The following is a 12,646-nucleotide window of genomic DNA, read 5'->3' as shown; positions in this document are numbered from 1 at the left end:
CCAACACCATATCAATGATCCAGAAGAAAGTTTCACTCTTTTTCCCTTCACTTCGGTTTTGTCCCATTGGGTTTTCCAAGCAAGGTTTTTAATGAGGGAACTATGTCATTGTATGGTGGACATCCAAGGGGAGTTCTTGCAAATAAAATATATATATATATATATATATATATATATCTTCAAGATAAGGAAAAAGACTTTGAAATGCATTTGTTTTGATCTAGTTAACTTCTTAAGAATAGCAACCTATCACGTGATGCTAACTCACCTATTATAATATTAGAATTGATATTTTATGAATCATAGGTTTGATAATATTAGTGTGACATGAATCTAAGTAGTTGAGACCACTAGTCCGCAAATCAAGACTCTTTTTTCACTAAGCTAGACCCCATTAAGGATGAGTGTTCAATTTTAACAATCTATATAATTTGAAATTGTTGTGGGAGAGAAGCACAAGTAGTGGACTAAAGATGGAGAAGTTCGGGATATCAGCTTGGTATAAAATGAGTTATATGATGCAGCGGAAGTTTGAGCAAAACGGAAGATATACATTGAAATAAATTCCAAGCTCTGTTGATTCTAAGAATACCCAGAACAAAGAGAAAGGATAAGTTTCCTAGCTTTGTTGATTCTAAGAATACCCAAAACAAGGAGAGTGTGGTTCCCCATTGTAGAGAAAAAACACTTGTAGAGAAAATCTCAATTTTATTCAATAATCATATCATTAACTTATTGTCCTAGAGTCTTCTAGCCAACACAAAATAAACGTTTCTCCCCTGGACATCTGAACATTACTAAAGGGAGTGTAAATGAACAAACGATGAGTAGGAATATCAGCTCCCTTTATTAAAACATTTTCTCAAAAAAATCCATTTGCTTTGAATTAGCGTTCTCAGTTAAAAAAAACGTAGCCCCCCACACCCTTCAGCCGCACCAAGGGGGGGACGTGGTCTCTGCCCCTCCTCCCCTACCCCCCATCTCGCTTATTTTTCCCTCACCTCTTCCTCCTCTCTCTTCCCTCTGAACCCCTCTTCCCTTTCCTTTTCCTTCTCCATTTCCTCATATGCTAGGGATTGGAGTTTTGGTTTGTGATGAGGCTTTTTGTTGCCCAGATCCACATGGATTTTGGTTTTATTTTGTTTTTTGTTTTTTGTTTTTCTGTTTCTGGTTGTAGGCAGAGGTGGCGGCACCCACGTCGGTGGGGTAGCAGGGGTTGCTATACTGGTTTGCAGTGTCTATGCAGTCAGTCTTCTGCAGTGTCTCTGCAGTCAGTGCTGCTCCTGCAGGGCGCAGCATAGTCGTTGATATTAATATCTGCGACTTGGCATGTGCACAAGTGGTTAACGCAAAGAGCGAGGCTTGAGGTGCATGGAAACAACTTGCAGTCATCGTTACTATTACATCTTTTGACAGGCTTGGCTGCTTCAGCGCCTGCTGGTACCCTTGATAATAATGGTGCGCCTGCAAAAATTACAAGAGTTTCATTTCTGTAAATACCAAAATTAGTGAGCTTTTAGTTATTAATTTCCAAATTCTGCGGTGCTTTCTTTTACTGTGTGTTTGGTGATGAGGAAATTAAACTTCATACATACTATCGATTCAGGATTTGGGAATCATAATCACCAATTTCCTTGTTTGGTATCGTTAACAAGGAAAACATATGAGATTTGCTGGGAGTAATTCTTGGTTTAGATATAATATATTTCTAAAATTCCAACACAATTTTAAGAAAAGAAACTGATGTCTACAGAAATTCCAAATTTTAATTGATCATGAATGCTTATAATTTTCGATATCTCTGCCAGATAAAACTTCTTCAAAGACAAACATATGGGGAAAAGATTTTATTTAAGAATAAAAACTTCCTCTGTTTTTTATTTTCTCTTTTCATTTTTCTGTATTATTTTTGTCTAGTAATTGGATTAAACTCATGGGCAGGCAAAATCCCAAGTTTATAAAGATCATACAAAACAACAATACTGCCTTGTTGTTGTCCTTGTATTAAAATACATAAACAATTCCCTTGTCGTAAATCTGCATCCTAAGAAACAAGCTTTAATATTTTAAATGGTTGCGGCCAGCTTATTGTAAATGGCCCACATCAGCAGAGCCATAGCTGAAGACATGGAAGCCATGGAACAGAGTCCAAAGATCCTTGCAATGGCGGGCTTGTTGCGGATGATCATCAACGCGGTAAATGCACCGGAGAAAGCTAAGATTATGGAGAAGCCGAAAACACAAAAGATGGATGTAAGGCCCTTAAATAGTATAGTCAGAATTGCTGCTTCGTTTATGTATTCATGGGGAACTTGGATGAAAAGAGTGGTCGTTGCCAAACACACACACAAGATGAACTCTAGTATTGTAGTGAACTGGATCTGTGGTGGGCTTGATAATACCACCAGCAGAGTGCCGAGGAGTGCTTTCACCGCCATATCCTTCTGCGCATGTCATTGACAGGGCAAGATCAAGGACATGTAATTTTGAAAGACACTTACTTGTGTGCATGCATATGTTTTTATAGTACTTGGGTATGAGCAATGTCATGGAAATAAGGCAGCATCTTCCAGGAAATTAGAAAGTAACTTGAGAAGTTTTGTTTGATGTTGATATGTTCATGAGCCGAAGGAGCATGGCTAGGAAGCTGCTGTGAACTTGGGGAAAGGAAATGTAGGAGAAATTATATCACAAGAAAAAGGCAAAGGGGTCGGTCAGTCAATCCCTTTTTTTGGGGCCAAAGGTCGGTCAACCAATCTAGCTATGAGGTTTTAGACCCACCACCGAAAGATTCCGGAATGGACATATTGGATAAGCACTACTCATATAGGTTTGGCCAAAATAATCATGCTACTTAACAAATTGAAGATAATAGATCTAGATGTGAAATGTATATGGACGTAATTACAACTCGAGAAATTTATAATAAAACTTATTTCTTGCTTTGAATTTATAAATTCTAAAATCTTTAAATTGAAGAAAAACATCCAAAAAAGGGTCGGTTGCAATAAAAATTTTTAATTTGAATAATACGTGAAATATCACTATTATTCTTGTATTATAATTTTTAAAAAGAAAAAAAAATTTATATAATAATGGTATTGTTGTAATTTTAAGGTTTTTCAAGGCTTGTATGTATAATATCCAGTCTATTTAAAAAGTCAAATGTGTTTTTTCTAAGATTTGGATATTGTCGACTTTTATCTTAGACCCTATACTATTTATGGGATCCAAACGTAATGTAAGCAGTTTAGCTAAGCAAGAAAAGTGAAGGGCCAAGACAAAGTTAGTCGGTCGGTCGGTCGGTGACCCTAATGAATACTGGTGAGAAAAGTAAGCGAAGGAAAGGAAGATGCAATGTTCACACGCCATGATGCAGCATGTTAATTAGTGGGATCAATTGAGTCGCCATTTCTCTTTTTCTTTTTCTTTTTCTTTTTTTTTTTTCGTTTTTTTTTGTTTTTTTCCCCAATAGTCACCATTTCTCTTCACTCTGAAACTTCTGAGAAAAATAATGGCTCCCCATGTTTCTAGTGTTCTCTTTGCCTCATTATAAAAGGAAAAGAGACACAAAACATTACATCCACTTGAAGGGGAACACTAAAACGTCTATGCAATATGCTGGTGTTCCCTTATTAATTTCCATGACTTCTCCAAGCTCTCCACCATTATTTTCCCTTGTCACAACAATCAAGCTTGCATTCTATAATGTACTGTCCTGTTTCTGGCCTCGTTCAGATGCTCCACCAGTGAGAACCCTGACTTGTTCCACACGAATAATGAGTTACAGGGTGCTCGAAAGCTGGAGGAGCTGGTCTGGTCATCAAGCAGGGGATTGCTTACCAATTTATCTCCATGGTTGTCAAATTGAGGTGCAAAGTTACCAATCAAAGGCTCCACTTAGCTTGGTGAAGACAGTCCTCGGTCTCACATTCCAGGCCATTGTTGGCTTGACTCTTGCATCTAATCCAGGCCAACCTGATCAGGATCAGGATCAGCCACATTTGCTGGCCTTGCATATGGTTGGAGTGGCTATGGTGATTGCTTTTGCAGCTTGTTTCTCTGCCATTTTTCTAACGCGTGCCTATCCAAGGGCTGCAAGCCTCATTGAAAAAATTGGGTTTGTTTCTGCTGCGCTCGGGTTTTTCCTAATGACAAGTATTTTCCTCTCAAGTATCTTCATATGGATTTGCTGGCTAGCGTGTGCTTTTTCCTTGCTAGCTTTTACGTTAGCCTTGACCCCTAAGTCTAGATAGTTTAGTATTGTGTAGTAGTGTATAGTAAACTGCCACAAAAGAAAAAATCCCAAAAAAATCAGAAAGTCCAAAACCCCAACAAAAAAAAAGGCTAAGCCAAAATTTTTAACTCTGCCTATGACATTCAGCAAACCTGCCATTACTCTATCCAAATTACTATTTATTCCGTACTTATTCTAAATTAATATCAGAGAGCCTTCAGTCAGTACCACACTGGTGCCAAAGGGCTTACTAACCGTTCCTTGTCTTTCAGATTATTCGCTCTCCCGAAGCTCATTCAAGGTCGAAGGTGACAACATCACTAAGTTGAGCCCATAAATGTTGAACCATTTTTTAGCATCAACACCTTAGTCTTAACTACTAGATAGTTTAGTATTGAGTAGTAGTGTATAGTAAAATGTCATCATTTGATACCACAAAAGAAAAAATCCCAAAAAAACCAAAAAGTCCAAAACCCAAAAAAAAAAAAAAAATATTTGGCCCAGCCAAAAATTTTAACTCCGCCTGTGTCATTTTTACTTTACACAGCCGGTCCCAAGCCCGGACAAAAAGGAGGAGGGTTTCTGATACACAGCCTTGATTTAACTTTGAATGAAATTTTTATGTATGTTGAAATTTGTCCATGTTGTTTTCTATAAATGAAATTTTATTCCCTGGTTTGCTTTGAAGAGCGAGCATATTTTGCCTTTTATTCGTTAGAGAGCCATTTCATTAGAAAACATTACACTCTTGGAATACTTGAGCAAAGAATAAGAATTGTATCAGCGGGGTTGGGGCAAAGAATGGGAAAAAATGGAGCCATGAACTTACTTGGAACAAGGACATATGGAAACGTCTATGAGAAGAATCACCCATTTCTCTAGAATTCTCTTTACTTTCTTATATAATGAAAATGAAGAGAAGCTCCGAGAACTTAACAAGTCTTTACGTTTATTTTTGTGTCATGCAATTTAATTTACATCTAAAGCCTTCAAATGATCCACCAATTCCGTTCCCCACAGCAATCAAGCTGGCTTTCCACCATGCTTGTATGGCTTTATCTCGTTTAATACCAGCTGTTTCACTTAACTTGTGTTCCATCATAAGAGTAAGGTGTCTTACAGTTTCACAGAGGAGGTCCAGAGCAGTAGATGACCTACCTGTTTACATAAGTGCAATTGATATGGAAATGCAAACTAGCCCAGCACCACAGGCTCCATTGAGTTTTGGGAAGACAATACTTAATCTTAGTTTCCAGGCAGCTTTGACCTTAGCTACACAAAACTCATCGTCTTTGGGGCAAGCTCAGGAGCAGCCTCCTCTGCTTCCCCTGAAGATCGCTAACGTATCCTTCGTTATTGCTTTTGCAGCTTCTTTTACTGGGATATTTCTGCAGCATGCCAGTCCAAGAGCTGCAAAGATTGTTGAGATAATTGGATCCTTTTTAACTGCAATGGGGTTCTTTGTAATGACCAGTCTGTTCCTCTCAGGGAAGTACTTCACATGGATCAATTGGCTAGCTTGTGCATTTTCCATGCTAGCCTCCATTACAGCATTATTTAGATGATTTTATAAGTTGCAAAACCTCCACAATGGTGATTTTGTGGAGGCTTGCGGCTTATGTTCAGAATTTATTGGCACCTCTGATATTTCTGTCATGGTAACTCAACTGTGACAGGATTGAGTACAATCTCTCCAGTTTACTTTATACACGTTAAGCAACCACTTTGACCCTTACAATTGGTCATAGCGGTTGTGACATGATAACTCTGCCTGTATTGTGCCTCAAGTCCGATCTTTTACACAGCCGGTCCCAAGCCCGGATGAAAGAGGAGGGTCATGTCACACAAATACCATTGGAGCTGAATTACAGATCAGAATTCGGATCGAGCTCACTTCAAAATGTAAGTCATCATACTTTTTGAGAACTTCAACAGCAATTATATCCAAGCTAGCTAAATCCTCTGTCATTTCTTTTTTATTAAGTTGATCTTCATACATGAAAATGCAGTGTCAATTCTCTTACGCAGCTAGAAGCTTAAGTCTATTTTCTTGCATATGTTTTTGCAAACCGAGAGCAAATTGTTCGCTAATTATTTTGCCTAAGTTTGCATTGCTGCTTGATGCAGATGGCTGCACCTGCAGCAGCTAAAAGGTTCTCATGAATGCTTGAGCCAAAGGAACCACTTCTTTCCAGAGCTCATTCATCTCAAGTTTGTTTGGCTATAAAAAAAGATGTTTGGGGCAGTCCTCCATTTCCTTTGGCCTAGAAGATGTTGAACATAAAAGAAGAGTTAAATTTCAGGCACACTTGCTCTGTTATTGCGCATTGCATTTGACAGGATGCTCTGTTTTTCCCCTTCATGATGATTTTTAATTCTCTGTTATTTCCGGAAGCTGATTCTCAAATGTACACCACTAAATTCTTATACATCTTGTCAGCTTTTAAGATACAGAGTGAGCCAACCATTGCTTGAAATTAAGGCATGAAAGAAAGAAAGAACGATGGCTTTTATTCCTTAAAGAAAGATTACAGCCACTTATCAAACTACCGTACTAATTTGAAATTGCCCCTAGCTTTATTAGCTTTTTAGCTAGGAGATCAATAAAGTACTTATAACAAATGGAGCTAAGACTATGCATGGCTTCATCAACGCGAGTTTGCGCATTTGCATTGTCCATTCACACATTCGATAGTTCCGAAAATACATGAAATTTCTGTGCAGTCTTTCCTACTGGAACATTGGCTATTTTGATCTTGCAGGCCACGCGAGACGCATTTGCATTGCCCATCAACACATTCGATATTTCCGAAAGTACATGAAATTTCTGTGCAATCGTTCCTACTGGAACATTGGCTATTTTGATCTTGCAGGCCACGCGAGTTTACGCATTTGCATTGCCCATCAACACAATCGATATTTCCAGGACACTTAATTCCTATGCAGTTGTTCCTACTGGAACATTGGCTATTTTGATCTTATAGGGCATGCAAGTTTATGCATTTGCATTGTCCATAAACACATTCGATCGTTCCCGAAGGACATTTAATTCCTATGCAGTCCTTCCTTCTGGAACATTGCCTATTTTGACCTGGCGGATCACTCACGGTTACGCATTTGCATTGCCCACCAACACATTCGACAGTTCCTGAATGACATATAATTCCTGTGCAGTCATTCTTACTGGAACATTGGCTATTTTGATCTTGCAGGGCACGCGAGTTTACGCATTTGCATTTCCCATCAACACATTCAATAGTTCCCGAAGGACACCCAATTCCCGCACAGTCATTCCTACTGGAACATTGGTTCTTTTGATTTTTCAGGACATGCCTGTCTACGCATTTGCATTGCCCATCAACACTTGAGATAGTTCCCTTAAAACATATGGTTCCTGCACATTCATTCGTACAGGAACATTGGTCATATTGGTTTTGCATGGCAGAGACAGACTCCTCTGTGACTCGGCATGTGCACAAGTGGTTAACGCAAAGAGCAAAGCTTGAGGTGCATGGAAACGAATTGCAGTCGTCGTTACTATTACATCTTGTGACGATTTTAGCTAATTCAGCTCCTGATGAGAATAAGGGTGCACCTGCAAAAATTACAAGAGTTTCATTTTAAAGACATTTTTGTAAATACAAACATTTTATGGGGAAAGAGAAATTAATTAATAGTAGTGAGAAAGAACTCACAAATGGCCAAGAAGATGATCCAGCTCATCATGGCTGCCTTCATTAGATGTTTTATTGTGTGTCACCTGGGATCGATCGATGTGATCAATTTGAAGGTTTGCGTTGCTTTGCACTGTAGTAAAGTAATCCCTTTGCCCTATATTCATAGGGGTACCCTTACCCTTCACATTTCTGATGTGCTGTCTTTTATAGTGTGTTTGGTGATGGGGAAATTATAATTTATATTTAGCAAGATTCAAAATTTGGGATTAAGAATCTTTGATTTCCTTGTTGGTTATATTAACAAGGAAAATAATATGAGATTTACTGGGAGTAATCTTTGGTTTAGATATTATTTCTAAAATCCCAATACAATTTAAAGAAAAGAACCTGATCTCTTGAAATATATGAGAAAATATTTGGTTTATATGGATTTTCTTTGACTTATTTAACTAATTAAGAATAAAAACATCTTTTGCTGTCAAAAAAGAATATCCTTTAATAGGAATTTATGTACAGTAAGCTCAAAGGATCCAACATTATGACATATTAGTGGGATCCATCATAATCATCCAATGGTAAGCTTGACATGACTGTATTAGCAAGGCATCATGTTAATTTTGATAATTAAGGATGAAACAAGTACAAAAAAGTTGGACTATGTCCTAGAGAATTAGGCGAGCATCTCTACACATAAAGGCGTGGTAGTCGTCGGACTACCTAAGTAGCCTACCCTCTCAACCGCTAGTTTTTAGTAATTGATTAAATTATTTCCTCCAAAGTATGTGAACAAGTAGGGAAGAGTCATGGCAGCTAAAAGGTTCTCATGCATGATTGAACAAATAAGGAACCGTCTCTAGAAAGAAAGAGATGGTTCGTGTGAAGTGTTTTTAAGCTATCCTATCAAAGAGATGTTTGGGGCAGCCTCTCCATTTTCCTTCGGCCTAGATATATTTTAAAGACAAAAACCATTAATTTAAAGACATTTTGTGTATTATTCCTTGAGAAAGATTACAGGCACTTATCAAACCACCTTACTAATTTGAAATTGCACCTAGCTTTATTAGCTAGGAGATCAAACAAAGTACTTAAAATAAATGTAGCTAAGACTATGCATGGCTTCATCAACGCTAGTTTACGCATTTGCATTTCCCATCAACACATTCGATAGTTCCCCAAGGACACCCAATTCCTGCACAGTCATTCCTACTGGAACATTGGTCGTTTTGGTTTTGCATGGCAGAGCCAGAATCCTTTACGACTTGGCATGTGCATAAGTGGTTAACGCAGAGAACAAAGTCTGAGGTACATGGAAACGCCTTGCAGTCATCGTTACTATTACATCTTTTGAGGATCGTGGCTGCTTCAGCTCCTGTTGAGAATAATGGTGCACCTGCAAACATTTCAAAACTTTCATTCTGTAAATACAAACATTATATGGCAAAGAGAAATTAATTAATACTGGTGAGAAAAAACTCACAAATGGCAAAGAAGATGATCATCCAGTTCATCATGGCTGTCTTCATTAGCTGTTTTACTGTGCGTCACCTGGGATATATATGTCATGAATTTGAAGCTTTGCTTTGCCTAGGCGCCACGTGTCAAAATGGTAAAGCCATGCGGTTATACTATTTTTTTTATAACCGCACGGCTATACTATTTATAAAAACTAAATTTTAAAAACCGGGTATAGACGCCCGGCTATACTATATATAGGACCTGCCCAACGCCTAGGCGCCACATGTCAAAACAGTAAGCCACCTGGCTGTACTATTTTTATAAAAATTTATGAAAAAACCAAGTATAGCCGATCGGCTATACTATTTTAAAATAAAAATAAAAATCCGATTATGGCCGGGCGGCTTTACTATTTTTGGAAAAAAAAAATTATTAAAACCGAGTATAACCGCACGGCTATATTTATAGATATTAATTTGCTAGTTTCAAAATCAACCTTTTGCATTTTTGTTACAACAAGTAAGAAATAATCTTAGCCTCTCACATTCATTCATAGTTAGTAAAATACGGAACGAGAAAAAATACTAAAAAAATACGTCCGTGTTTTATTCAAATTTTTTTTGGCACATTACAACTTAAAAGTTCGGCCACTATATTATATCTTAATATAAATTTTTTATATTTTTTTAATATATATTATTTTATTCAATAATATGTGAGAATTATGTGGATAATACATGAATTCTGTGTCTTATTGAAATTTTTGTAAAAAATTCATATATTAAACATGAAAAATATGTATGTACCTATATAATACGAGTATTATATGTTTGCTTTTTAAAAAACGTGAACTTTACCGAGTCTTTAAGATGTTTGCAGAACACAGATGTGTTATTGAAAAATACGTATGTGTATAATACATTATTATACGTTAAAAGTGCAAAAAATCTTTATACAGGTAATAACTCTGGAAAAGTAAAAAAATCAAAAGAGGACAATAGAGACTCGAATAATGTGTCCTAATAGTAATGGATAATGCTCTAAACGAATCTTATTGATAAATGAAAATCGGGGAAAAAAGGATCTTACTACATATATAAAGACTATTTTTTGAAAAAAATAATAATTAAAACCAAGTATAGCAGCGTGCTAGACTATTTATAGATATTAATTTGCTAGTTTCAAAATCACCATCTTGCATTTTTGTTATAACAAGTAAGAAATAATCTTAGTCTCTGACATTCATTCATAGTTAATAAAATACGGAACGGGAAAAAATACGGATAAAATATGTACGTGTTTTATTCGGCAAAATTTTGGCACATTACGACTTAAAAGTTCAGCCACTATTATATTTTAATATATATTATTTACATTTTTTAATATATATTATTTTTATTCAATAATATGTGAGAATTATGTGTATAATACGTAAATTTTCATAAGAAATCGAAATGCTTCCTAAAGAAGCACATGGCAAGTGCTTCCTAAAGAAGCACATGGCAAATGCTTCTCTAAAAAGTGCTTCTATGACTCAGAAGCCCGTCTAAACTTTTCTACCAAACGCTGTTACAAGCACTTTTAGTTGTTAGAAAGCGCTTTTAGCATTTTCATAAGCACTTTTAGTTGTCAAAAAGCGCTTTGAATATTTTTGGAAAGTTATCAAGTTCTTATTAGTAATTGATTAAATTTTTTTTCTTTTTTTTTTTAAAGGGTAAATTTCAATTTAACACCCTGAATTTTTACTCTTAAAACATGTTTACCCCAGCAGTCCCAGTACTTTATTCTTAAAATTTGTAAAATTTTTAACAATAAAGTTCTCAATATTTGTAAAATTTTTGCAATGTGCCTCCACCATTAGCTATACCATTAAAATTTTCATTAGTTTCTAAATTTTTTTGTGTGGATTAGAATATCAATTAAAAATTAAGAAAATATTTAAATATTTAAAAGTAATAAAATATTAAAAACATAATTTGATAAGCAACAAAAAAAAAGAAAAGAAAAGGAAACATCTCTCCTCCCATTACCCCACGCCATTGCCCAGGCCCCCTACCACAGCCCCTTCCCCCAGGCCAGCTCCAAAGGACAACCACCACCTAGCCAACACCCATGCCAGCAAGAGTGTTCAAATTTCAAGTTGAAATTAAAGGAGCAGTTGGTGTCGTCCTCATTCTATTAGTATAGTTTGTCTATTTCAAGTTTGAAATTAAAGGAGCACTGAAGGAGAAGTTGGTGTCGTCCTCATTTATCATTCTTACAGAGTGAGGCAACCATCGCTTGAAATTAAAGGCACGAAAGAAAGAAAGAACGATGACTTTGTATTACATGCCACACATGGAACAGCTAACAATCCTCTCAGTACAAAACTAATGTTTCTGGCATTTGAATCAAGAAATACAGTGTCAGATCAAGACATGTCAAATTCATCATTTAATTGTCTCCCTAGCTCTGCTTCAAGTTTCACATGAGAATACAAGAGAAATTGCAATGAACAAGCAAAGAGATACCTTCAATGTAGCACCATGCTCGTACAATCTGAAACACAAATACATGACAGACTATGAATTTTGGTGCTCATATTCACTTAACTGCTCTCATCAGCCAGCCAGCCAGCAAAGATGAAAATCAACTCATGCACACACATTTAAGAAGAAAATACTTCAAAACTTTGAAAACTAAACCAAAGAAAATAAACCCTTTTAACAAGCTTGCCAATCAAACACAATCACATATACTATATGGCAACTTGAGCAATCAGAGAACTTTGAAGACCAGTTTGGTATGGAATTCCACATCAAATTCAGTAATACAAATCTCATCATCTTGCACACAGAGACATACAAACTATTAATTTTGGATATAGCAAAGCAATCAGAGAACTTTGAAGGCATGATATGAGGTTCTACATCAAATTCAGATATATAAAAAATTCTAGTTTCATCATTTTGCTCTGCCATTCTTCAATTTTTGAACTTTCCTGCTTTTGGGCAAAACTTAGTTGTGCAAGAGAAAGCACTCTAATTCACTGCACAACTGATGCCAAAGTTTCAATTTTGCACCGACCCTTTGCTCGAAATTTCCCTGCGACTATATTTCCAAGAAGCAGGGGGCTAACTGGTGCATTACAATGAAATAATTCCAAGATAATACTTGATAATGAAAATCCCAGTAAAATCCATACAATAATTACAAAAAAAGATAAAAGGAAGTAAAGGATACACATCCGTAACGAGATGCTTGGTATCCATCAGTTTATAGTTCGCTTTTTTTTTTT

At 36.4% G+C, this 12,646-nt stretch overlaps 2 non-coding genes across 2 annotated transcripts; both read right to left on the bottom strand.

Annotated features, from left to right (window-relative positions):
• Positions 1–12,121: 12,121 nt before the first annotated feature.
• On the bottom strand, positions 12,122–12,200 carry LOC117616895. Its single transcript, XR_004584238.1, has one exon. It is a non-coding gene; the product is annotated as a small nucleolar RNA R160 (small nucleolar RNA).
• A 38-nt stretch (positions 12,201–12,238) lies between these two features.
• LOC117616896 lies at positions 12,239–12,322 on the bottom strand. The gene has a single exon (XR_004584239.1). It is a non-coding gene; the product is annotated as a small nucleolar RNA R160 (small nucleolar RNA).
• Positions 12,323–12,646: the final 324 nt, after the last annotated feature.

This window comes from Prunus dulcis, chromosome 1 (genome assembly GCF_902201215.1).
Source record: "Prunus dulcis chromosome 1, ALMONDv2, whole genome shotgun sequence".
Classification (NCBI taxonomy): Eukaryota; Viridiplantae; Streptophyta; class Magnoliopsida; order Rosales; family Rosaceae; genus Prunus; species Prunus dulcis.
This window is presented reverse-complemented; position numbering and strand designations above follow the sequence as displayed.